Source organism: Lissotriton helveticus, chromosome 7 (genome assembly GCF_964261635.1).
Source record: "Lissotriton helveticus chromosome 7, aLisHel1.1, whole genome shotgun sequence".
NCBI lineage: Eukaryota > Metazoa > Chordata > Amphibia > Caudata > Salamandridae > Lissotriton > Lissotriton helveticus.
In genome coordinates, this window is record NC_136068.1 from 701,465,786 (window position 1) to 701,489,743 (window position 23,958).

A 23,958-nucleotide genomic window follows, 5' to 3' on the forward strand; every position below is an offset into this window, starting at 1 on the left:
CTACCCTTGTGTGAGACTTACTGGAGGTAACGGGAGGGGTAGTTGGCCCCCAAGGACAACCTTGAGGGCCAACTACCCCTCCTATTACCTCCAGTAAGTCCCACACAAGAGCATTGCTAAGTTGTCATTCCAGACCACGCCCCCTTTCCCCACCACTCTGCAAACGCGCTCCCTGGCACGTTCTTGGTTGGGGATAAAGTCACCTTGCCTCCTGATTGTACCTGGGGGCCAACTAGCCCTCCTGTTATCTCTAGTAAGCCCAACAGAGCTGGATTGCTGAGAGGTGGTCCAAGGCCACGCCCCCTTCTTACACCACTATGAAAATGCAGCTCCTGGAGCACTGCTGCTTGGGGAATGAAGTCCACTTTAGTACTGAAGGCCTCAGGCCACAAAGGGACCTCATCGCCCCAACGACAGTGTGCCAAGAGGTGTATTTACAATGTAGTATAAAAAGGAGCATGGCCTCAGACCACATCTTGGCAATCCCACTGTGTGGGGCTTTTTGGAGGTACCTGGTGGGCTAGGCGGCCCCTAAGGACCCATAAGATTCTAGGGGACTTCATCCCCCAACCCAAAATGCGCCAGAAGGTGCGTTTGCAGAGTAGTGCGGGGTGGGGCGAGCCTCCGGCGAGATGCTGGCTTCTGTTTTTTCTCTTCTTTATATATATCCTACAAAAGTCCCAATCAATTTGTTTGACAACTTACCCAATATATTTTGGTTTGGTTTGGTATTTCTTTGTTGATAATTAAGCAGGGATATTAGGACCATTCTGTTTTCTGTATTAAATGCACTTTAAAGCCAATATAGTTACCAGTCCCACAAGCGTGTAAAGGTGTGTAATCAGTGCCAAAACCTCTGGAACTGCACCATACCCACAAATAGCCATCCACCTTCAGTCAAAAATCAGGTGCGCAAAGACTACGTGCGTGAATTAGCCGTCAGCACATGTAGCATGTCAATTAGTTTCACAGAGGTTCATTTTTCTGTCATACGCATGACAATGCAAGATTATTGCACCTTCTTTCTGCTCATTTGAGACAATGCATCTTGCATGAGTGGATGCATGGCCACCAGCGAATGTACCTGAAAGGTCAGGGGTGCTGTGCTTGCATTTTGATTTGAATCAATTCAAGGCGGTTTGAAGTTTCCCAAAATGATATGAGAAGTATTATGTAAAAATAATTTGGTCTAGATATGTAGTAAGGGGAAACCTAAAGAGATCCCTAGTCATGAGTGGTTTGGAAGAGGAGGCGAACGCAACATCAAGTCTATGAAATTCCACCAATGTTGTATGGAAAGTTTTGTGAGAGTTTTCTATTTAAAGGAGATATGTTGAAAAGCCAAAGCAAGCATTAGGTCAAAAAGACCATGGTCTTGTGGAGAAAGATCTAAAGAGTCAGAAAGACTTCCAGCAAAGAGGAGAGGTATAGAATAAGGAATGGAAATTGTAAAAAACCGAGAAATGTAAGACCAAACCTTCTCCCAAAATTAGGAGACTGAGGGACAGAGTAAGACAAGATTAAGGAGGTTAGAATTAGAAGAGTCACAAGTCCAACAGTTAGAGTCAGCAGAGGAAGAAAAGCGTGCTAGGGAAACGGGTGAGATAGAGTTGTGGTAAAGGAAAAACATAGATTGGGTAAGAGAATCAGAGCGAGAGATTTTTAAAGATCTAGACCAAAGTTTATCCCCAAAAATTATAGACCATTTACATCCTAGATCTGCTTCCCAAGAAAGTTCCAATTTGGATTTAGCGCGATCTGGATTGAGAGCAGAAAAGAATTTATATATAAGGGAACCTTTGGGGAGAGCAAGAAGTATTTTGAGAAGAGGATTTTGGATATCAGATGAAGATGAAAGGGGAAGGGAATAGTATATATCAAGAATAATTGCCATAAGAGTAGTAAACATCTGTAAAAACGAGTGAGGACAATGAAACAAGGATTGAAATAGGGGAAAGGAACAAGGTGAAACTCCATCAAAAAGTTGGTTAACCCATAGAATACCCCTTAATCTCCACGCATTCCAGAAAATGGGTCTACTGTTGTGTAGGATAAGCAAATTGTGCCAAATAGGAGAGTCTAGGAAAGATTCACGTGAAATGATAGTGGGGTAGACCAAAGGTTTAAAGACGGAACAAGTATGTCTAAATAAGGGAAGGGAAGTATGAGAAGTTTTCGCAGAAAAACGCATAACTTCTTTGAAGGAAAAGGTAGTAATAAGATTTGTTTAATGTGGGTCCAAAGAGGGGTATAGGGGGAAGCGTCTGATATAAGTCATCTTGAGGCTTGATGCATGGAGAAAGACTTATGATAAAGGCGAAAATCTGGGAGCTCACACCGCCATTAGATTTTGGCTTCCGAAGAGAAGATAAGACGATTCTGGATTTTTATTTTTCCAGAGAAATCTGGAAAGACATGAGTCAATATGTTTAAAATAGGTAGAGGGGATGTGAACGGGGAGCATGGAGAGGATATAAATTAAAATTGGGGCAATCATCATCTTAATGGAATCCAACCGACCCCACCAAGAAAGAAAAAGAGGGTTCCAAGAGGAGAATGATTTCTCAATTCGAAATAGGGCAGCAGACATATTCAATTTAATGGAAGGGGTTATGGAGGTGGAGAACCAAATGCCTAGATATTTAATTTTTTAGTTATTCCAAGCAAATCCAGTGGAAGAGAAGAAATGTGGAAGACAACATTTTGTGAGAAGGAGAATTTCAATCTTGTCTAAATTAATCTTGTAGCCGGAAACCAGTGAAAAGTAATTAAATTCAAGAAGTAAACGGGGAAAAGATGTTTCAGGAGCTGAGATAAGTAAAAGAATATCGTCCGCATACGCAGAAAGTTTCAATTGATGATCGCCATAAGGAAAACCGGAAATAGAATCATTATTACGGATAGAAGTCAAAAAGGTTCAAGGGTTAGAACGAAGAGAAGAGGAGATAAGGGGTAACCTTGATGAACGTCACGTTGGAGAGGAAAAGTGACCATTGACTAAGATCGAGGTTTTAGGAGCAGAGTACAACAAGGAAATAAGTGATATGAATTTAGGACCGAAACCATGCCAGCGCAATGATGACAACAAAAAGGACCAATCTACTGTATCAAAAGCTTTCTCTGCATCAACAGAGATAGCAGCCAGAGGAATATAAAGAGAGGAGACTTTATTTAAAACGTTGAGAAAAAGACGAGAGTTATTGGAAGTGAGTCTATCCTTAATAAATCCACATTGCTCTTTACCACTAAGATGGGGCATGATAGCATCTAAACGTAAAGCAAGCAATTTAGCAAATAATTTATAGTCAACATTAACTAAAGAAATCGGGCGATAATTTTTACAAAATTGAGGATCACGACCATCTTTAGGAATGAGGCAAATAGTTGCCTCTTGAAAGGTGCCTTCTGCCTTACCAGCGGAATAAAATGAGTTGAAAAGTATTAAAAGTTTGGGGAGTAACAAGTCAGAAATTTGTAGGTAGAATTCAACAGAAAAACTATCTGGTCCAGGCATTTTTCCTTTAGTAAGGGTATTTAAAGCTTTGGAAAGTTCATTTAAAGAAAGATCAATTTCAAGGTCAAGAAGATTAAGATGAGAAGTAGAGGGAGCAGGAAGTTTATCAAGATAGGACTGGATGAAAGAAGGAGTGGGAGGAGATTCTGGTTTGTAGAGATTTTGATAAAAAAGTTTAGATTCATCAAACATTTCCTGATCTTTATGAAGAAGAGACTTGTCAGAGGAGTAAATCAAATCAATAACAGTACGTTCTTTACGTGTTTTAAGGTAATTAGCTAACAGTTTCCCTGCTTTATTACGACCACTGCTACGGAGAAGTATTAAAGATGCATTAATGTAATGTAATGTAAATGTAATGTAATGTGCATACTTGTAAACCGCACTGTTGCCAGTCGGCGTCCTGGCACTGTATACCGCTGGGGAACCCGTCTTGGCTTTCCCTGTGGGATGGTCCCTGCTGGGAATCCCCAAGGTGAAGCCAGGCATCCCCAGCGTTGATGGGGCCGTTGTGGAGATTAGGCAAGCTAATGCCCAGAGTTGCCGAGTGGGACCCCTGGTTAGAGTAGGCACTGAGGCGAGAATTATCGAGTCCGCTGACCCTGGTCCATGACCCTGCCGCGTTGGGAATCGAACCCTGGTCCCGGGCCGACTTCTGCTTCCAGGTCTGCCGCCTCTAACCAGTGAGCCACACCACTCCACTCCATTGTCAGCAGAAGTTTTGTTAAACTCAAGTTTAGCTTGTATCAATTCTCGTGAAATGGAATTTTGTGAGGATGTATAAAATTCATGTTCCAAAAGATTAATTTGCGCTAATACAGTTTTCAGTTTCTGAAGAAATTGTTTCTTTTTCATAGAGACAAAGTCAATAATGAAACCCCGTGCAGTAGCTTTAAAAGAATCCCAGATAATATGGGGGGAGATTTTAGGATCAAAATTAAGAAGAAAGAATTCACTAACAAAGGAACGAAAAGAGGAGGAGAATAAAGGGTCGGTTAGAAGGGAATTGTTGAAGCTCCATCAGGAAGATTTTGGATGCGGAGGGAGTAATTCAAGGTCTGTTACAATTGGAGCGTGGTCAGAGATAACTATAGGTTCATAGAGGAGGAGAGTACATTTTGAGACAAAGATTGAGAAAGAAAGATGTAGTCTAGATGAGAAATGGATGCATAAGGAGGAGAGAAAAAACAATAGTCAAGAGTATCAGGATAAGAAAATCGCCAAGAGTCAATGAGATGTGTTTGAGAAATAGTGTCAAGAAAGTGTTTATGAGACTTATTGGGAATAAAATGGACTTGCGGTCCAGAAAAGGGTCTACAATTTAGTTGCAGTCACCACCCAGAATAAACAAATCATCTCGAAATTGAATAGATTTTTGTGTAATCAAAGTCCAAAAAGATCAATCAGGTTGTGTAGCACCATAAATATTATAAACAGTTAAAGGAACAGAATTAATTGACAGTTTAGCTAATACCCATCTACCTTCTGTGTCATTTTCTTGCGATAAAACTTTGCACTTCAATTTTTTATGACATAGAATGTCGATACCATTCTTTTTATTCTTAGATGGAGAGAATAGAACCGTACCCACCCAGCTTCTTTTTAGCTTAAGTGATTCAGCTTCTGTAAGGTGGGTTTCCTATAAGAGGACTATATCAGGATTGTAAGAAGCAAGGTGAGAAAGGATTCTCTGTCTTTTAATAGGACTGATAAAACCCTTTACTTTCCATGAGATTACTCTGAACGTAAAAACATAAAAAATCTAGAAGAAACAGAATTTACAATAATAAGAACATCAATGAGAATGACAATGAATAAAAGGTAAAAAGGATAGAGGAGGAAGAGGGACAAGGGGAGGAAAGAGAAGGAGCAGGAGAAGGTACATATGAAAAATGCATACAGTAAATGAGAGGAAGCGACCATGGGAAGAAAAAAGAAGAGTATGACCACTAGAGGAGAGGAAAAAGGAAGGAGGAGAGGGAGAAGGATAAAGAGAAAAAATACAAGAAGAGACAGTACATATTCAAAACAGATGACTGAAAATAACATACCTGAAGGAAACAAAAAACGGATATTGGGGCAGGGACAACTCACTACAAGATGAACCACCCGAACCTGGGGAGTCCAACCGCATCAGGATGAGGGAAATAGGAGAGGGACCATATGAGTTGAGGAGACAGAAACAAATCTGTATGAATAAAATGAGAGAGACAGTTAACATTAAAATAATATAGAGAGAAAAATATAACTTACTAGCATTTAACAGGAAATATGATAAAACAGCAGGAATGCACTTTAAATAAGAAACATCTAAAAATATCAGAGAACAAAACTGTTACTTAAGAAACAGAGCTAGTGAAAAGACATCAATAGGAAAAAAAATTCCCAAAGAAAAATGGTTAGATTTTCAACCATTTGAAGAGTTAGAGGTCTCCATAACATTGGGATTATGAATATGAATAGCATTCTTAAGTTCTGCAGGATCTTGAAAAGTCCACATTTGGTTTTGGTATGTCACTTTAAAGATCCATGGGTAAAACAAACCATATCTAGCGCCAATAGCACGAAGAGGAGGACGGAGATTCAGGAATTCTTTCCTTCTGGCATTTGGAGACATCTTGAGATAAAAACATCTTCTGACCAAGCCAGGAAATATGCTTTTTAGACCTAGCTGCCGAGAGAACTGAGAGTAGATCAGTGAACTTCAGAAAGAGAATGATGACACCATGTGGTTTAACTGGAGCCGATGAAAGAGGTGGACAAGGACCGAGTTTATGAGCTCTTTGAATGCTAAGTGAGGTAGTAGAGGGCATATCTAGGAGTTTCAGAAGAAAGGAGAAGAAAGTTACAGGGTCGTCACTTCCAAAGATTCAGGCAAACCATAAATACATAGATTGTTCCTCCTATTTCTATTTTCTAAATCCTCAGTGTGTTGTTGAAGGCTGTGGACTGTTTTTTCTAAAGAAGAGATTCTCTGCGATTTGTCGTGGATCTCTAAAACTTGCTGCTCCATTGAAGACACTCTACTTTCCATTGTAGACCATTTTTCTTCGAGAAATTGCATTTTGTTATTGGTTTCTTCAACAAATGGGCGCAAAGAGCATATCTCCTCGAAAAGTAACTCCATAGAAATGGAAGGTGAAGACTTGTCAGGAGATGGAGGGTCATGTTTCAAACTTTTCGATGTGGGTTTGCAATACATGTTTTTTAAAGTTACAAACAACACGTTAAACCCTTGATTGTATATGGAGCTGTCCAGTTTTATATTTAGGCTTTCCTGTTTTCAGTTTCTATTTTTGGTCAATATTGGTGGGAATTTTTCAGTTTTATCAATACCTTAAAAAAACAGTGGTTATCAGTGGTTACACATTTTCGTGCCATTAAAAACAACATAAACAGTGTTTTTCAGGTGTTTATGGAATTTTAATTGAATTGAACTTTAATTATTGCTTGCTTTATGCACTGATAGTGCACGTGTATAGATAGCTTGTGCAAAGGGTATATGAAGTCCAAATCAATTTTTACTGCACCAGAATGGGCTACAAAGTTAATAGCATTCTTCATTAACTCTGAAGATTGTAAAGATGCTTTCAGCATACCATCTTGTAAGTTACAAGGATCTCTTACAGGGAAGCACTTCAGCTCAGGTATCGATTTTGACAGACCATCATACAAATTTTTCACATACGTAGCTGAATTACTGCAAATACAAACAATATCACTTCAATTTTTTAGGAACTTGGTAGGAACTTTTTTCAGCAGCATTCTAAGTGACACTGTGTTCCATGTTTACCAAACGTCTGGTGTCATGTTTTTACTACTATCTCAGATGCTTGGTGACAGTATACTTTTCACATATACCTTTCACTACATCTTGCATTGAATGTTTAAAACATGGGGTGGTACTTACAATCAATACTGACTCACTAGGAAAGGGGGCTGATGTATCAAAGGATTTCACCCATTCTCTGTCTCTGGGTAAATGTGATGGTACATGTTAAGAAAGATTCTTATAAAACCAGCCATTTTACCTATCAGTGAAATCAAATGTAGCCAAAATATCAAATACGATTTTGATATTCCTCAATTCTCAACTGTTTATAAAATAACTGAATAATAGCTAAAACATGCTTCTAAAGACTGCATCTTTAGACCAAAGACCACAAAACTGAAAAAAAACAGAAGGAAGAATAGACAATGTTTTAGTGACATCTCTAAATAACAAAACTAAAGCAGAATAATGTTAGCCCAGTCTTTCTTGATGCTACCTTGTGTAACAAAGTTACATTGTATTGGCCCCTTCAGGAAGAAATACAAATGTCTCTTTCACTCATCTTTTCCTTTGTTTGAATGGCACTGAGTTTGTGGTTGCAAAGGTGTTTTTTCAGTGTTTATATGTTTACACCAGTGATGGCTATTTTCCTTTCGGTGCGTTTTTATCAGTTAATATAGGTTTAAACCTAAAACCAGATAGCGAATTTATATTTCATGTTTAGTGGTGGTCTATTTGCTTTTGACAGGTGAGAGTACTGGGAAAGGGAGATGAAATGATTTGCGCAGGATTACACATTTCGTCCGCTTAAGGTCAGGTGAGCAAAGTTTCTCTCTTCCAAGGCTGGTAATTTAGCATTAGAAGGCCAGTCCAACTCACAAGATAGTTGCAAACATTTAGAATGTCGGCTGGTCCTAAAAGTAATATTGGAACAACAGAGGATGGTTCCATAGTAATTAAATATCCGGTAGGGGCCAGATATTAAAAAGAAAAACCTCGTGCGTTGACGACAGAGGAGTTTGAGTGGTTGTCAGGCACTCTTTAGAAAAATAACACTAGTTGCCCAGTTACAAAAATGTAAGGCTTGTCCCAAACGTCACCAACGGCAAGAAGGGTGACATTTTTATGTATGAAAAGAAAACTAACATAAACATGTGCTCGTGGAATGCTAGTGGATGGGAAGCTCTGCATAGCGCTACAAAAGATTTAACATTCATCTACAGTTTTGATGCAATATGAGCTCAAGGATCTTGGAGCCTGGGTGCACTTGAACCATAGGTTATGAAAGCTTTAAAACATCCCCGAGGGAAAGCTGATGCACCGCACTGGCATCTTAATGTAAACTAATTTGCTAATGTGAAGCCACGTAGCTCGAGCAGGCATTGGTGGGATTTTGTGGCAAGTGAATGTTTACCTACGTGGCACACTGTCAATTGCATCAAAACTGTATAGCTAAAAATGCTTGGCCACAGTGCAACATTACCCCTCTCTCACTGGGAAGTTTAGAAAGACGGGATATCCCGGCTTCTTCTCGGCTGTGTTTGCCCTGGTTACTGAGGCTCAGCTTTGAAAGTCCCTCTCAGAGCCCAGCGTCAGCTGTTTGGTCCTGTCACAAAGCCGCCACCGCCCCCTGGCTACTGTTACCACAATACGCCGCTCGGTGCAGTTGTCACAGCTCTGCTAACACCAGCCATCTGCTATCACAAGCTATCCCAGTAATCTCCGGGCTCCCTTGTCCCAGGAGGAGAGACACCCGGGGCTACCAACAGCATTCCCACCCAGCCAACTCATTACTTATTAGCCTTTGCCAGCCGGATAAAGAGCGGGTACAAAGTAGGGATAAGCAAGAGTCCAACCGCGCCCATTCCTTCGAGAGGAAGGGTCTCAGAGCAGTGAAAGCACAGCGGGAAGCGGAAGTTACCCGCATAAATTATCAAAATTGCCCGGGAAAGGTGGCAGTCCCCGGGCAGTGTGGGGGGGCTTGGGACCCCCCATGAATTTTTTTCAGTGCCCCCGGGACCTGGCCCACCCAGGGGCTTTAATACAATGAAGCGAGGGAGTCCTTTCTTTATTTTCTCCGCTGGATTCGCAACACCAGCGCAAATTCGTCCGATTGTTTTAAAAAAAATGCTTTTTTTGCCCCTGGGGGTTCTAGTGGGACCCCCTGAGCAGGCCTAGGGGGACACGGTGTTTCTACCCTGTCCCCTTTTCTTGTTTTTTCACTGTGTTTCACTGATTACTTGTGACTCGTTCTACTGAGTCACAAGATGGCTGCCAACACTTCCTGGTTTGGAGTGTTGGCAGCCAATCACTATGAAGCTCGTGCTCTGGAGGGTTCACGAACCCACCGCTGCCCTAGATATCGAAACTTTTTCTTTTTATAATTTCTCAGGAACGACTGAACGGATTTACACCATTTAAAATAAGGTCTCTTTCTGAACCAAGACCTACCTTTTTGTAAATTTGGTGTGATTCCGTTCAGCAGTTCGGGCTGTAGCTTTGTCTAAAGTTTCCTATGGAAATTAACATGGGGGAAACCCGTTTTGGGACCCCCCTTTTTTCTTGGTCCCCGCTTGCCGAATTACCCCAAAACTTTCAAGACAGGAGGTGACCGGAGCAGGCCACTAGTTTTGAAAAATTCGCAACGATTCATCATCCAGAGCCAAAGTTATTGGGAAAAGGAAAAACATTTTTCCTATGGAAACTAGGTCTTAACTATAACTATCTACTGGTGACCACCAGTAGGTAATTTAGGGTTAGAAGCCTTTAATGCGAGGAATTTCAGAAAGGTCACAGCCACAGCAACTAAACCAATCCGTGTGCAGCCCAACGCGTTTCAAGCACTCCTGTGCTCTTGATCACGGGCAGAAGGCAAAATACTCAGCACATGAAAGGATGCCTTGATAAGCCGTTACAAGTCCCGCCCATGTGGGTGTGTGCCAGGGAATTCTAGTACTTGGTGTCCCTTCATTGTTAATCCATGTGGATGCCGATGTAAGCCCCCTCAATTAAAATTAAAATTACTCCCCCAGTGGGTCTGGTACGTGCTGCACTTCTCCCCCTCTGATAATAACACTCTTTGCACCAGCCCCTCAGTTCCGTGGTGCTCGTAACTTCTCGTGCTCGTAAGTTACGAGCACCACGGAACTGAGGGGCCGGTAAATGGAACCCATACCATAGTCTCTGAGGTAAGCAGAAACATATTTATTTACATGTTTCCTTGCTTTCTCAATCTGTGGACAAAATTGGTTGGACCAGTTCCATTTTGGCCTTTGGCATATATTAGAAAATACCAAGGCAGTTGTTGGAAAAAGTGACATCAATTGCCCAAAGATGTCCTTTAAACGCATTTCCAGACCTACCCCAGTCAAAGTGCCTAAGTCATTTCCACCACAGTGCACAATTATAAGGTCATGGTGTGGTAAATGCATAAAGGATTTTACCAATGGTATCAATTGGTGACTCCTCAATCCTCTCTGTCCAATCCATACAATGTCCACATTTGGTAAATCAAGATTGTAAATACCTCTGTTAGCTGCGTAATTTTGACTCCAGTGGACATAGCTATGACCCACAAACCAGACTTTTGTCATTTTGAAGGTAGATGTGCTTCTAGTCAGATGAGTTGTGGAAATGAAATGGCAGTTTGATTATGAAAAAAAGTGTTTGAGAATCAGTGCAGATGAATAACCAGAAATGATTGGTGCTTTGTTAAAAATCTCCACTGAAAATTAGGGTGCATGCTTTTATTTTGTAAGAAGTCATTTCAATGGTTGAGAAAAAGTCATTTAAAGAAACATTGCATTTCATTAGCTAGTAGATTGAGAGGTCAAACAGCCTTGATGGATTTTTTTGCAACATAGTATAATGAACTTGTGAACTGTGTGCTAGTTTAAGAGGGAGTTACCATGGTTACTTGGTGAATGAGCACTGGGGGGATGGGTGAATGTTATGTGAGTTTCAAAGTCTTGAAATGTACAACCAATTAAAATGTGCAGTTTGGTTTTGAATTTGTGTGAGAACAATTTTTATTGGCTATGTACATGAATATGGCTCTGAAATGAGAAAGAATCTGTGCCATTATTGAAAGGCTCCAGTGAAGGAAGCATTGTTCAGAGATTCTGCTTAAGAATATCTGTTGACTGTGACTGACACTGTTTGACATCTTCCAAAGCATTTTTAAGGTGAGTAATGATTCTTTTCAAAAAGATAGAGAGCTTAAAGATTTTTGACAAGTATCATAGTGAGTGTCTGTGTGAATTAAGGAATTATATTTTTACCTTTTTCCATAATGTTAGCTGTGTGCTTATAAGGTAGACTTCTTTATAAATTGTTTTTTATGCTTGGATTCAATGCTGGTTTAGAAATTGTGTAATGGCTTCATTGGACTGCGCCTTGTGCAACCTTTAACATGGGTGGAAGTAGTGAATGTATGGAGAGGGATAGGAATATCAGATAGAAAACCATATGAAATGGTGTGGGAGATACATAAAGTATTTCAGTAATGGTATCAATTGAGATGGAATATAAGATAAAGAGGGGCATATTTACAAGACTGTTGCGCAATGTTTGACATGGGTGCAAGCAGAAAATGCACGCTGAATATTAAAATTGGCACCCAGACAAGAATATGAAATGCTGTGAGAGATGTTTAAAGCTTTTTTTAAATGGCATAAATTGAGATAGAATATACAAAAAAGAGAGGCATATTTACAAGCTGCGTGCACAATCTTTAACATAGCTGTGTGTTTATAAGGTAGACTTCTTTATAAATTGTTTTTTATGCTTGGATTCAATGCTGGTTTAGAAATTGTGTAATGGTTTCATTGGACTTGTAAATATGCTCCTTTTTTTGAAGCGCCTTGTGCAACTTTTAGCATGGGTGGAAGCAGTGAATGTATGGAAAGGGATAGGAATAGCAGATAGAAAACCATATGAAATGGTGTCGGAGATGCATAAAGTATTTCAGTAATGGTTTCAATTGAGATGGAATACAAGATAAAGAGGGGCATATTTACAAGACTCTTGCGCAATTTTTGACATGGGTGCAAGCAGAAAATGCATGTAGAATAATAAAATATGCACCCAGACAAGAATATGAAATGCTGTGAGAGATGTTTAAAGCTTTTTTTTAATGGCATAAATTGAGATAGAATATACAAAAAAAGAGAGGCATATTTACAAGCTGCGTGCGCAATCTTTGACATAGCTGTGTGTTTATATGGTAGACTTCTTTATAAATTGTTTTTTATGCTTGGATTTAATGCTGGTTTAGAAATTGTGTAATGGTTTCATTGGACTTGTAAATATGCTCCTTTTTTTGAAGCGCCTTGTGCAACTTTTAGCATGGGTGGAAGCAGTGTATGTATGGAGAGGGATAGGAATAGCAGATAGAAAACCATATGAAATGGTGTGGGAGATGCATAATGTATTTCTGTAATGGTATCAAATGAGATGGAATATAAGATAAAGAGGGGCATATTTACAAGACTTAATTTTTGACATGGGTGCAAGCAGAAAATGCATGCAAGTAATAAAAGTGGTTCTAAATTTCAAAAGCTAATTGGCTCTTGGGTGTCTGTAAACATTCTAAATGGTCTGCATAGTCCGCCATCTTGTGACTCTGAAGAACAGAGACACAAGAGGTAAAAAATAAAAGTGGAAAACGTTGATAGGGGGCAGGGTAGAGGCACCCTGCCCCCCTTATGATTTATCAGGGGGGCCTAGGAGGACTCCGAAGAGCAAAAAAACCTTTTTTTATTTTTTTTATTTCGCGGAGTAAGCTCAGGGTGCGCGCACATGGGCAATTACCAGTACGCATACCCTGAGCGCACCACGGGGAAAAACAGTGTAAAAAATTAGAGTGAAAAAAATAATTTAGAGTGCTTAGAGTGCTCTTCCCTTACTCCGGTTCCCTCAGTACCCTTCATTCTCTATCCTTTATTCCCCTTCCCCTTACTTTCATCCCCCAGTCACCTTCTCTTAGTACCTCTGCTTCAGTCCTGTTCCCCTCTGTTCCCTTTCTTCGCTCCCTCACTCATTGCCCTTCCCTCACTCACCTTACTCCACTTCACTCACTCCTTCTCTCACTCCCTCTGTCCTTTCACATCCTCACTCCCCTTCCCTCACTCTCTGTCTCTTAGCCTCACTCCCTCCGTCCCCTCACTGTAATGATTCCAGGCAGGTTCTGCAGGAGCGTCAGGAATCCGAAGATAATTCCACAGCCTTCCCCTACGGCCTTCCGACTCTATCAAACACTAGAGTATCGAGAGGCTCGCCAGGGGAAAACAGGGAGACAAAACAAGGAAAGGTTGGGAAGAAACAAAAGAAAGCTTGACTGTATTCTTCTGTGTGATCGGGTAACACAGTGTAAGGAATTATGGTGGACGTAGGGCTGAAAGAAATATATATGTTATCCAACAACAGCTTCTATTACATATGTCTCTATGTTTCTCTATATCGACATTACATACCACCAATGTTTTGTCTGAGCCTCAGGACAGGTGTATAGGAGGTGTGGGAATTCGTCTTGAGCTATACCTAGAGTGATGGAACAAAAACGAATGACAACTCTCCTATGACTATAAACATGTACTATAGCTTCTAAGCACAAAACTCTCACTTGGTTTGATGCACAAGCCTGTCCGAAGAATGTGGTAATCAACAATACACTTGACAATACTCCAATGCCAACACCAATACTTTGCAATGGAAATCTATAAAACAAAACACATGTATGAGAAACCTATAATTGTCAAATGCTTTAAATAAACAAATAGGCAGCGCACAGCGCTGTTACCGTGATTCTTAGATGTGTAGGTTGAATCTTGCACCCCAACCAGAGTCCACGCAAGTGTTCCCAAATACAGATGGGTGCTGGCCCAGGAAATAGATGTCTGAACGGGCCAGCCGTAAGACAGTCAAGTAATGAAAGGAAGGGACAATCAATGGGACTAGCCGGATGGCGGAGATCAAGCCCAGCCTTCAGGCGGTATACAATACAAAAACCTAAATACATAAAAAAGGGGAGACACACACACCACCCGGCCGGACGGCGGAGACCAAGCCCAGCCGTCGGGCGGAGCAGCTGACAAGAGGTGGAGGAGTACAAGGATGTACAGCCCGGCCGTACGGCGGAGACCAAGTCCGGCCGTCGGGCGGAGCAGTGGATGGGAAGCGGAAGAGTGCAGGGAAGTACTTGCTCGGCCGGACGGCGGAGAACAAGCCCGGCCGTCGGGCGGAGCAGGAGATGGGAGTGGGTGCAGAGAAACGGTACCTGGCCGGCCGACGGAGTCTAAGCCCAGCCGACGGGCGGAGCAGCAAAAGGGAGACGAGATACCGAGCTCCAGCAGAGAGTCTACGAAGGAGCCGAGTAACACGTCCAGAACCTAAGAACAGAGGTCTTCCTTCTACGAACCCAGGCGGGATTCAAACAGGAAGTCAGGCACTAGGAACAAGACGGAACTGAACAGCGGAGCTAGACGCAAGAACGTAAAGCGTTGCTCCCAGGGCTCACTACAGATTTATAGGGGGTTTGTCTTAAAGGGACAGTACGTTGAGAATCCCGGGGCATGACACTCACTCTCTCAGTCCCCTTTCCTCATGCTCATTCCCTTTAACTCTCCCACACTCCCTTACTTACCTTTCTTTGGTTCTTCTCTCAGTCTCCTTCTCTCACTCTTTCCTTCACTCCCTCTGTTTCCTCACTCTCTCACTCCCCTAGTCTCACTCTCACTTGCCTTTATCCACCCTCTATCACCCCTCTTTACTCATCCTCACTGCCGTTCTCTCACCCTCCCTCACTCCTGTTCCCTTACTCCGGTTCCCTCACTACCCCTCATTCTCCATCCTTCATTCCCCTTCCCCTTACTTTTATCCCCCAGTCACCTTCTCTTAGTACGTCTGCTTCAGTCCTGTTCCCCTCTGTTCCCTTCCTTCGCTCCCTCACTCAATGCCCTTCCCTCACTCACCTTACTCCACTTCACTCACTCCTTCTCTCACTCCCTCTGTCCTCTCACATCCTCACTCCCCTTTCCTCACTCCCTCTCTCTTAGCCTCACTCCCTCTGTGCCCTCACTGTCACTTCCCTTCAATTACCCTCACTCATCTTCAAACACTGACTGTCATCAACTCACTCTCAATCAGTCCACCTTCCTTTTCCCTCACTCCCCTTGCCTTACTCTCAGTCCCATTACTTTATCGTCCGTCACCCTCTTTCTCTCAATATCAATCCCCTTTTTTCACCTTGACTCCTTTCTTTCCGTCACTCCCTGTCACTCTCCTTCGTTCTCTCCACTTCAACTCACTTTTGTTTACAACTCACCTTCTCTCACTCGTCTTCTGTCACTTGATCCCTCTATCACTTTTTCCCCTTCATTCACTCATTTTATTCATTCATTTATTCAGTACACATTCTCTGAAAAAACAGAATTGTAAAATATGTAAAGAAAACAGCTCTTTTTTGAGAATTGGAGGTAGTTCTGAAAAGAACTTTTTTTTTTCTTCTTATTTTTAATATATTTTTTATACTTTTTTTATAACGATTTTATATTTTTTTTTTATTTTTTTCAGGGGAAAAACAAAACCAGGGATTCCAAAACTGCTCAACAGGAGCAAAAAAAGATGAAAAATTAAGGACGGGGAGGGCAGCGGTGTTCCTCTCTCTTCCTAGCAAGGAGTTCAACGCTCTGCTCCCCATAACAGAGCAGTTCATCACAGTCCACGCATAGAAATGTTATGCCTGCAAAGACCGGCTGCACGTTAGGGATCATTCTTCCACGTGGTGTTCCCGAAGCTGTTGCTCCACCAGTGGAGGTGCTGCCGCCATCTCTTGGTGCATTCCGTGCCAGGTCCCTGACACTCTCCCTGGCAAAATTATTTGGGTGTCTTCTCTGGACATGCCTAATTAAAGTGGCATTTCCAAAGCTATATTTCCTATTAGGATTGCCTCTGGATAAAGTAGTGCCACATATCTTGCAGGTTACCTTAGCAGCATTAACCTTTTTTTTTCCTTCAGGGATGGAAAAAACTTCCAAATGAAGTGGTCTTTTATTTTTTGCTGTGGAGGGTCCTCAGGCAAAAAACCATTAGAATCACTGCTGGATGACTCCCTTTCAGCCATTGCTGTAAACTAGAAAACTTTGAGAAGCAGATAATACACAGAACACCTCTTGCTCTCTCCAAGTACAAAGCAATAGTGAGAGAAATGGGTGGGGTTCTCAATGTTTGGAGAAAAAAAAAGTTCTGAACCAATGAAAAGTGTTATTTTAAGGTCACATGGCTTGACGCGCTGACGCTACGCGCTCCGGAGCGCTTCTGGGGCGCTTCCGCGGCACGTACGTGGGCGCTTCCTGGAGCGCTTCCCGGGGCGCTTACGCGGTGCGTAGCAGTGACGTTTGCCGGCTCCTGCAGGACACGGGGAGTCGGCAGGGACCCCGGAGGGGAATTGGGACTCCCCCCATGGTCCCCAACAAAGAGGCCAGTCCCGGGGGGATGGGGTCCCCGGGGCCAGAAGTGGCCCGGGAGGGGGGCCACGCAGCCCCTCTACCCTGTGTATAAAAAATCAAAAAAATGGAGTGGCCAATCCCCGGGGGATGGGGTCCCTGGGGCCTTATTTGGCCTGAGGAGGGGGGCCACGCGGCCCCCTCCCCCCAAACAATAAAAAAGGATGGAGCGGCCAGGCCCCGGGATGGGGTCCCCTAGGTCAGAAGTGGCCCGGGAGGGGGGCCATGCTACCTCATCCCCAAATAAATAACTAATAAATAATGGCTGACCCCGGGGGATGGGGTTCTTCGGGGTCAATAGAGGCCTCAGAAGGGGGGCCATGCAGCCCCCTTCCTATAAAAATATATGTGGCCACGCCCCAGGGGATTGGGTCCCCGGGCCGGAATTGGCCACAAGAGGGGGGCCCACATGTCCCCCCTCTCAAATGTCATTTGAGATGTCATCAGTGATGTCATCAGTGATGTCACTGACCATGTCATGAATGATGTAATATGTAACGTCATCAGCAGTGCATTGCGGGGGCGCAAGTTAAAGTTAGCTGAACTAACTATAACGGGGGAATTTCTATGGTTTTGTATGAGTCAAATGTCCAACTTACTATAATGTCCCTGAAACCTATGTTTTTTTCAGTGAATTTATCCACTCTCTGGACATTTTCTGTTGTAATTTATTGGGAGCAAATGCATTTTGGCCTTTAGCCTTCCTCAGTGCTCATCAACTTAGCACCAAACACGTTCCACATTTAAATACAATCACAGATGATTTCATTGGAAAAGCACTCTGTAATGGCCAGCAACGAAGAACTAATTAATATCTCGGTGTGATACCAATCTATCTGGCTGCCATGTCAACGAGTAATTTTCTGCTTATAGCCTTATGATAAATGTTTCGTTTTTGAGCACAAGTTTGTAGGAGGGCCAACCTTCTTACTGGCGGGAGCACATATCAAATAGCAAAAAAGTTGTTATCACAATGTTTTAACCAGTTTGTGATGTAATTAATACATTTCAATGCGGCACCATTTATATGTTTCCGAAAGAAATTATTTTATTTGATCATTCCTTTGTTAATGGCATAATTTACTTCCAAAGAAAAGAATTCCATCAATATTAATTCTTCCATAACTAATTTACACAGCCCAATGAATTTCGGGTATAGCACACGACTCTTCATCAGAGGTCATCTTTCGCAGTTCATAGTACTGCCGAGCATATCAAACGAGCCGTGGAAAGTTCAGCTCAGTGATACTTTTTCACCTCTGGAACAGGCATCAGGCATCACATGGTATCTTTATTACCCTGTCTACCTTCGGTTTATCCAAATTTTTTAAACACGATTGCAAATTGGCAACATTGTTTGTAATTCAACAAATGTTTCATTTTTCTCATAAATCTCTGCCTTGTATAGACTTTAGTGGCTGCATTTCCTCTTGAGTAGAGAGAAAATGCGGTTTGTTAAATGTCACTTACACGCAACATGATTCATGCAGTCCTTCATAATGACACCAGCCACTCAGCCTCCAAATACTGGTGTCTTTTTAGCTGTATTTCCGCCCCTTGCCACTGCTCAGGTTTTGAAAAAAAATTATACATATATATATATATATATATATATATATATGAACAACAACTCCCTCCAAAGGAACGAGGCAGAGACCCAGGAGGATGCAGTTGGAAGCAATTTAATGAAGAACTGGCGAATGCATTTCGGCAGACTCCTGCCTTCCTCAGCGCCCAAAGCGTCCCAACTGTGCAGTCACATGCTTGTGGTGAGTTCAGCCCCCTAGTACCTTGTTGGAGCCGGTATGCTCCTCCCCCTGACAGCCACTATCACACCTGCGTTGAGTCCCAATTGTTAAGAAGGACTTCATTTCCCAGAATCCAACATTGAGACCCTTGGGAGTTGTGCGCGGGGGGAACAAGACAAATTGTCAAGAGTCAGTGCGGGGGGTACAACGAACAATGTCCAACCACTGGAACGAAGGAAAAGTTTCCTGCTTTGGAGTTCCTCACGAAATGCGCTTCCTCCGGTCCCCCAGTACTACCTCAGCCACGTATTCCAGGAGTCCTTTCAGCAGGGGCTGATGTGGCAGTGCACACTTGCCCAAGGTGAGATTAATAATCCCAACACTGCAGTCTCTTCTCCCAGTGTCCGCGGCGGACTCCAAACTGTCCAAATAGCTTTGGCAAAAACAAACGAACTGCAACAGTTCAGTGCCAGTAAAATTCGGAGTCACAAACGAGGCAGGGGTCTCTGTAAAGGCGTCTCTGGCTGACGCCTGCTGCATGAACAACAACTCCCTCCAAAGGAACGAGGCAGAGACCCAGGAGGATGCAGTTGGAAGCAATTTAATGAAGAACTGGCGAATGCATTTCGGCAGACTCCTGCCTTCCTCAGCGCCCAAAGCGTCCCAACTGTGCAGTCACATGCTTGTGGTGAGTTCAGCCCCCTAGTACCTTGTTGGAGCCGGTATGCTCCTCCCCCTGACAGCCACTATCACACCTGCGTTGAGTCCCAATTGTTAAGAAGGACTTCATTTCCCAGAATCCAACATTGAGACCCTTGGGAGTTGTGCGCGGGGGGAACAAGACAAATTGTCAAGAGTCAGTGCGGGGGGTACAACGAACAATGTCCAACCACTGGAACGAAGGAAAAGTTTCCTGCTTTGGAGTTCCTCACGAAATGCGCTTCCTCCGAACCCCCAATACCACCTCAGCCACGTATTCCAGGAGTCCTTTCAGCAGGGGCTGTTGTGGCAGTGCACACTTGCCCAAGGTGAGATTAATAATCCCAACACTGCAGTCTCTTCTCCCAGTGTCCGCGGCGGACTCCAAACTGTCCAAATAGCTTTGGCAAAAACAAACGAACTGCAACAGTTCAGTGCCAGTAAAATTCGGAGTCACAAACGAGGCAGGGGTCTCTGTAAAGGCGTCTCTGGCTGACGCCTGCTGCATGAACAACAACTCCCTCCAAAGGAACGAGGCAGAGACCCAGGAGGATGCAGTTGGAAGCAATTTAATGAAGAACTAGCGAATGCATTTCGGCAGACTCCTGCCTTCCTCAGCGCCCAAAGCGTCCCAACTGTGCAGTCACATGCTTGTGGTGAGTTCAGCCCCCTAGTACCTTGTTGGAGCCGGTATGCTCCTCCCCCTGACAGCCACTATCACACCTGCGTTGAGTCCCAATTGTTAAGAAGGACTTCATTTCCCAGAATCCAACATTGAGACCCTTGGGAGTTGTGCGCGGGGGGAACAAGACAAATTGTCAAGAGTCAGTGCGGGGGGTACAACAAACAATGTCCAACCACTGGAACGAAGGAAAAGTTTCCTGCTTTGGAGTTCCTCACGAAATGCGCTTCCTCCGGTCCCCCAGTACCACCTCAGCCACGTATTCCAGGAGTCCTTTCAGCAGGGGCTGATGTGGCAGTGCACACTTGCCCAAGGTGAGATTAATAATCCCAACACTGCAGTCTCTTCTCCCAGTGTCCGCGGCAGACTCCAAACTGTCCAAATAGCTTTGGCAAAAACAAACGAACTGCAACAGTTCAGTGCCAGTAAAATTCGGAGTCACAAACGAGGCAGGGGTCTCTGTAAAGGCGTCTCTGGCTGACGCCTGCTGCATGAACAACAACTCCCTCCAAAGGAACGAGGCAGAGACCCAGGAGGATGCAGTTGGAAGCAATTTAATGAAGAACTGGCGAATGCATTTCGGCAGACTCCTGCCTTCCTCAGCGCCCAAAGCGTCCCAACTGTGCAGTCACATGCTTGTGGTGAGTTCAGCCCCCTAGTACCTTGTTGGAGCCGGTATGCTCCTCCCCCTGACAGCCACTATCACACCTGCGTTGAGTCCCAATTGTTAAGAAGGACTTCATTTCCCAGAATCCAACATTGAGACCCTTGGGAGTTGTGCGCGGGGGGAACAAGACAAATTGTCAAGAGTCAGTGCGGGGGGTACAACGAACAATGTCCAACCACTGGAACGAAGGAAAAGTTTCCTGCTTTGGAGTTCCTCACGAAATGCGCTTCCTCCGGTCCCCCAGTACCACCTCAGCCACGTATTCCAGGAGTCCTTTCAGCAGGGGCTGATGTGGCAGTGCACACTTGCCCAAGGTGAGATTAATAATCCCAACTCTGCAGTCTCTTCTCCCAGTGTACGCGGCGGACTCCAAACTGTCCAAATAGCTTTGGCAAAAACAAACGAACTGCAACAGTTCAGTGCCAGTAAAATTCGGAGTCACAAACGAGGCAGGGGTCTCTGTAAAGGCGTCTCTGGCTGACGCCTGCTGCATGAACAACAACTCCCTCCAAAGGGATTACTGACCATGTCATGAGTGATGTAATATGTGACGTCATCAGCATTGCATTGCACGTGCAAGTTATAGTGAGTCCAACTAACTATAACATGGGAATTTCAATGGTTTTATGCGAGTAAAATTTCCAGCTGACTATAACTGGTGTGAAACCTATGTTTTTTTCAGTAATTTAATAGGTTTTTTAAATGCTAATTCCTAACTATAACTGGTGTGAAACCTATGGTTTTTTCAGTGAATTTCATAGGTTTTTTAAATGCTAATTCCTAAATATAACTGGTGTGAGACCTATGTTTTTTCAGTGAATTTCATAGGTTTTGTAAATGCTAATTCCTAACTATATATAGGGCCTCAAACCTATGAAATGTAATATTTTTTATAATGAATCCTATATTGTATATTTATATAATACTATTTTTTTTTGTTTTTTGCTGTGGAGCGCTCCCGGGGCGCGTACCGGGGAGCGCCCCGGTCAGCGCAATTTTGCGGCGCGCCCCGGGGCGCATACCGGGGAGCGTCCCGTTACCGCTATTGCCGCAAACGAAAACATCCTCGTGACGTATTGCGTAGCCGCGTCCGCGTGATACATACGGCGTAAGCGCGCCCGGAAGCACCCACGCGCATACGAATGCACTACGTAAGCGCCCCGGGACGCGCCCCGGGGCGCGCCCAAACATCATCGTGTCGTATCGCGTGATACGCACGGCGTGAGCGCACCCGGAAGCACTCGAGCGGGTGATTCGTCAAGCGGGGGCCGAGATAAAAGGGGGGTCCCAAAACGTGTTTTCCCCATGTTAGTTTCCATAGGGCGGTCAAACTCACTTTTAGCTCGAACGGCTGAATGGATTTCCACCAAACTTGGCAAAATTGTAGGGACTGGTAGCCCGATGTGCCTTTGCTATGTCTCAAGATATGCGCTCCAGTGGATTTTGAGTAATTTAGGTTCAAAAAATTTTATATATCTATAGCAGCTTACCCGTGAGCTTACCCGTGTGCTTACGGTACGCGCACGTACGCGTACGGTACGCGTACCTCTAGTGCACGAGCTGCATGCTGATTGGCTGCCAATGTCTGTCAACACTCCAAAACAGAAACTGTTGGCAGCCATCTTGTGCCTCGGTAGACTGAGGCACAGGAAAGCAGAAAAACAAAGGTGTAGAACTCAAAAAGGGGGCAGGGTAGAAGCACCCTGACCCCCTAGACCTGAAGTCGCAGGGTACGCGTACCGTACGCGTACCGTACGCGCACGGTACGTGTACCCCGACATTTGAGATGTCATCAGTGATGTCACTGTCCATGTCATGAATGATCTAATATGTGACATCATCAGCAGTGGATTGCGGGTGCGCGAAATATAGTTAGTACAACTAACTATATAGGAGCAATTTCAATGGTTTTGTATGAGTAAAATGTCCAACTAACTATAACACCACTAAAACTTATAGTTTTTTGAGTGAATTTCAAAGGTTTTTGAAAAAACTAATTCCTAACTATATAACTCCTGAAACCTATGGTTTTTTCAGTGAATATATATATATACATATATCAGGTCCAACCCCATTCCAGCTCAGAAGCGGGCCGACACATGCTCAGTTACAACTGGTATATTTATTGCCAAAATTAAAAGTGCAAAGCGTAAACCAAGTTCAATGGTGTGAAACGCTGTCGCCAGTAGGTAGCTATAGGTAGGACCTAGTCTCCACAGAAAAAGCATTTTTTTACTTGCCTATATGTTTGGCGCCGTTTGACGAATCTTCACAAACTTTTTTTTAAAAAGTGTTGTGGTGAGTCTTGTTGTGCATGGAGAGCTTTGAGGTGATCTGTCAAGTGGAGGCAAAGAAAATGGGGGGGGGGGGTCAAAAAAGGTGCATTTCACATGTTAATTTCCATAGAGATTTTAGACCTGACTACAGCCTGAACCACTGGACGGAATTACACCAAATTTTTCAGAAAGGTGGTTCTTTGTCCAGAAAGTGCCCTTTTTGTTATTTGTTGTTTGTTGTAAATCCGTTAAGTAGATTTTTCAGATATTAAAGGAAAAACAAATTTGCATATCTAGTTGCGCAAAGCGTTTGCGAATAATGACGATTTTATGCAGAGATCTGACTGGCGCCCAACACTTCAACCAGGAAGTGTTGGCAGCCAATTTGGGACTCAGCTTCAACCAAGTCCCCAAAAAAAGACCAAATCTGGGACAGGGTAGGAATATCCTGACACCCTGGCCCTGGTGCTGGGGGCCCCCTAGTGACCCCACCAGGGCAAAGAAATCATGGAAATTTGTAAATTTGCAGGGAAAAAAGCACAGTCTCCCGTACTTGTTTGAAGATTTGCCCCCGGGTGGGCCAGGTCCTGTGGGCTTTTTATATACATTGTATGGGGAGGGGTATATAAGGTTCCCCTCCCCATTTCAGATATGGGTTCCAGGGACAGTCCCCTCCCCGTGGTCAGGGAAACTTAATATGAAGAAGCGGGGTGTCATGTGGCCCCCACTCTGTAGGACCGTTCATGGCCCTGGGGACCTCCACCTCCTGGAGCAAGGCCAATTAAACTATATTTGAAGGAGGGGGTCAGTAAGTCTGCTCCCAGCACGCTGGAGCAGCAAAACTGCTCCCACCAGCTGGGAGAGGACTTTTCATCTGTTTCCCTGCCCGCTGTCAAGTAGCAGGGAAATAGAGGAAAGGATTGTTCCTGCACACGGGAGCTGCATATTTAGCAGCTCCCTGTGTGCAGGATCAATGCCTGAGACCGTGGGGCATTGAGGCTCCCCCTGCTGTCGCAAATAATGCACACTGGTTGCCACCTGCACTGTGAAAACACAGAGTGGCTTCAAAGCAGCCTCTCCAGTGTTTCACATAAATG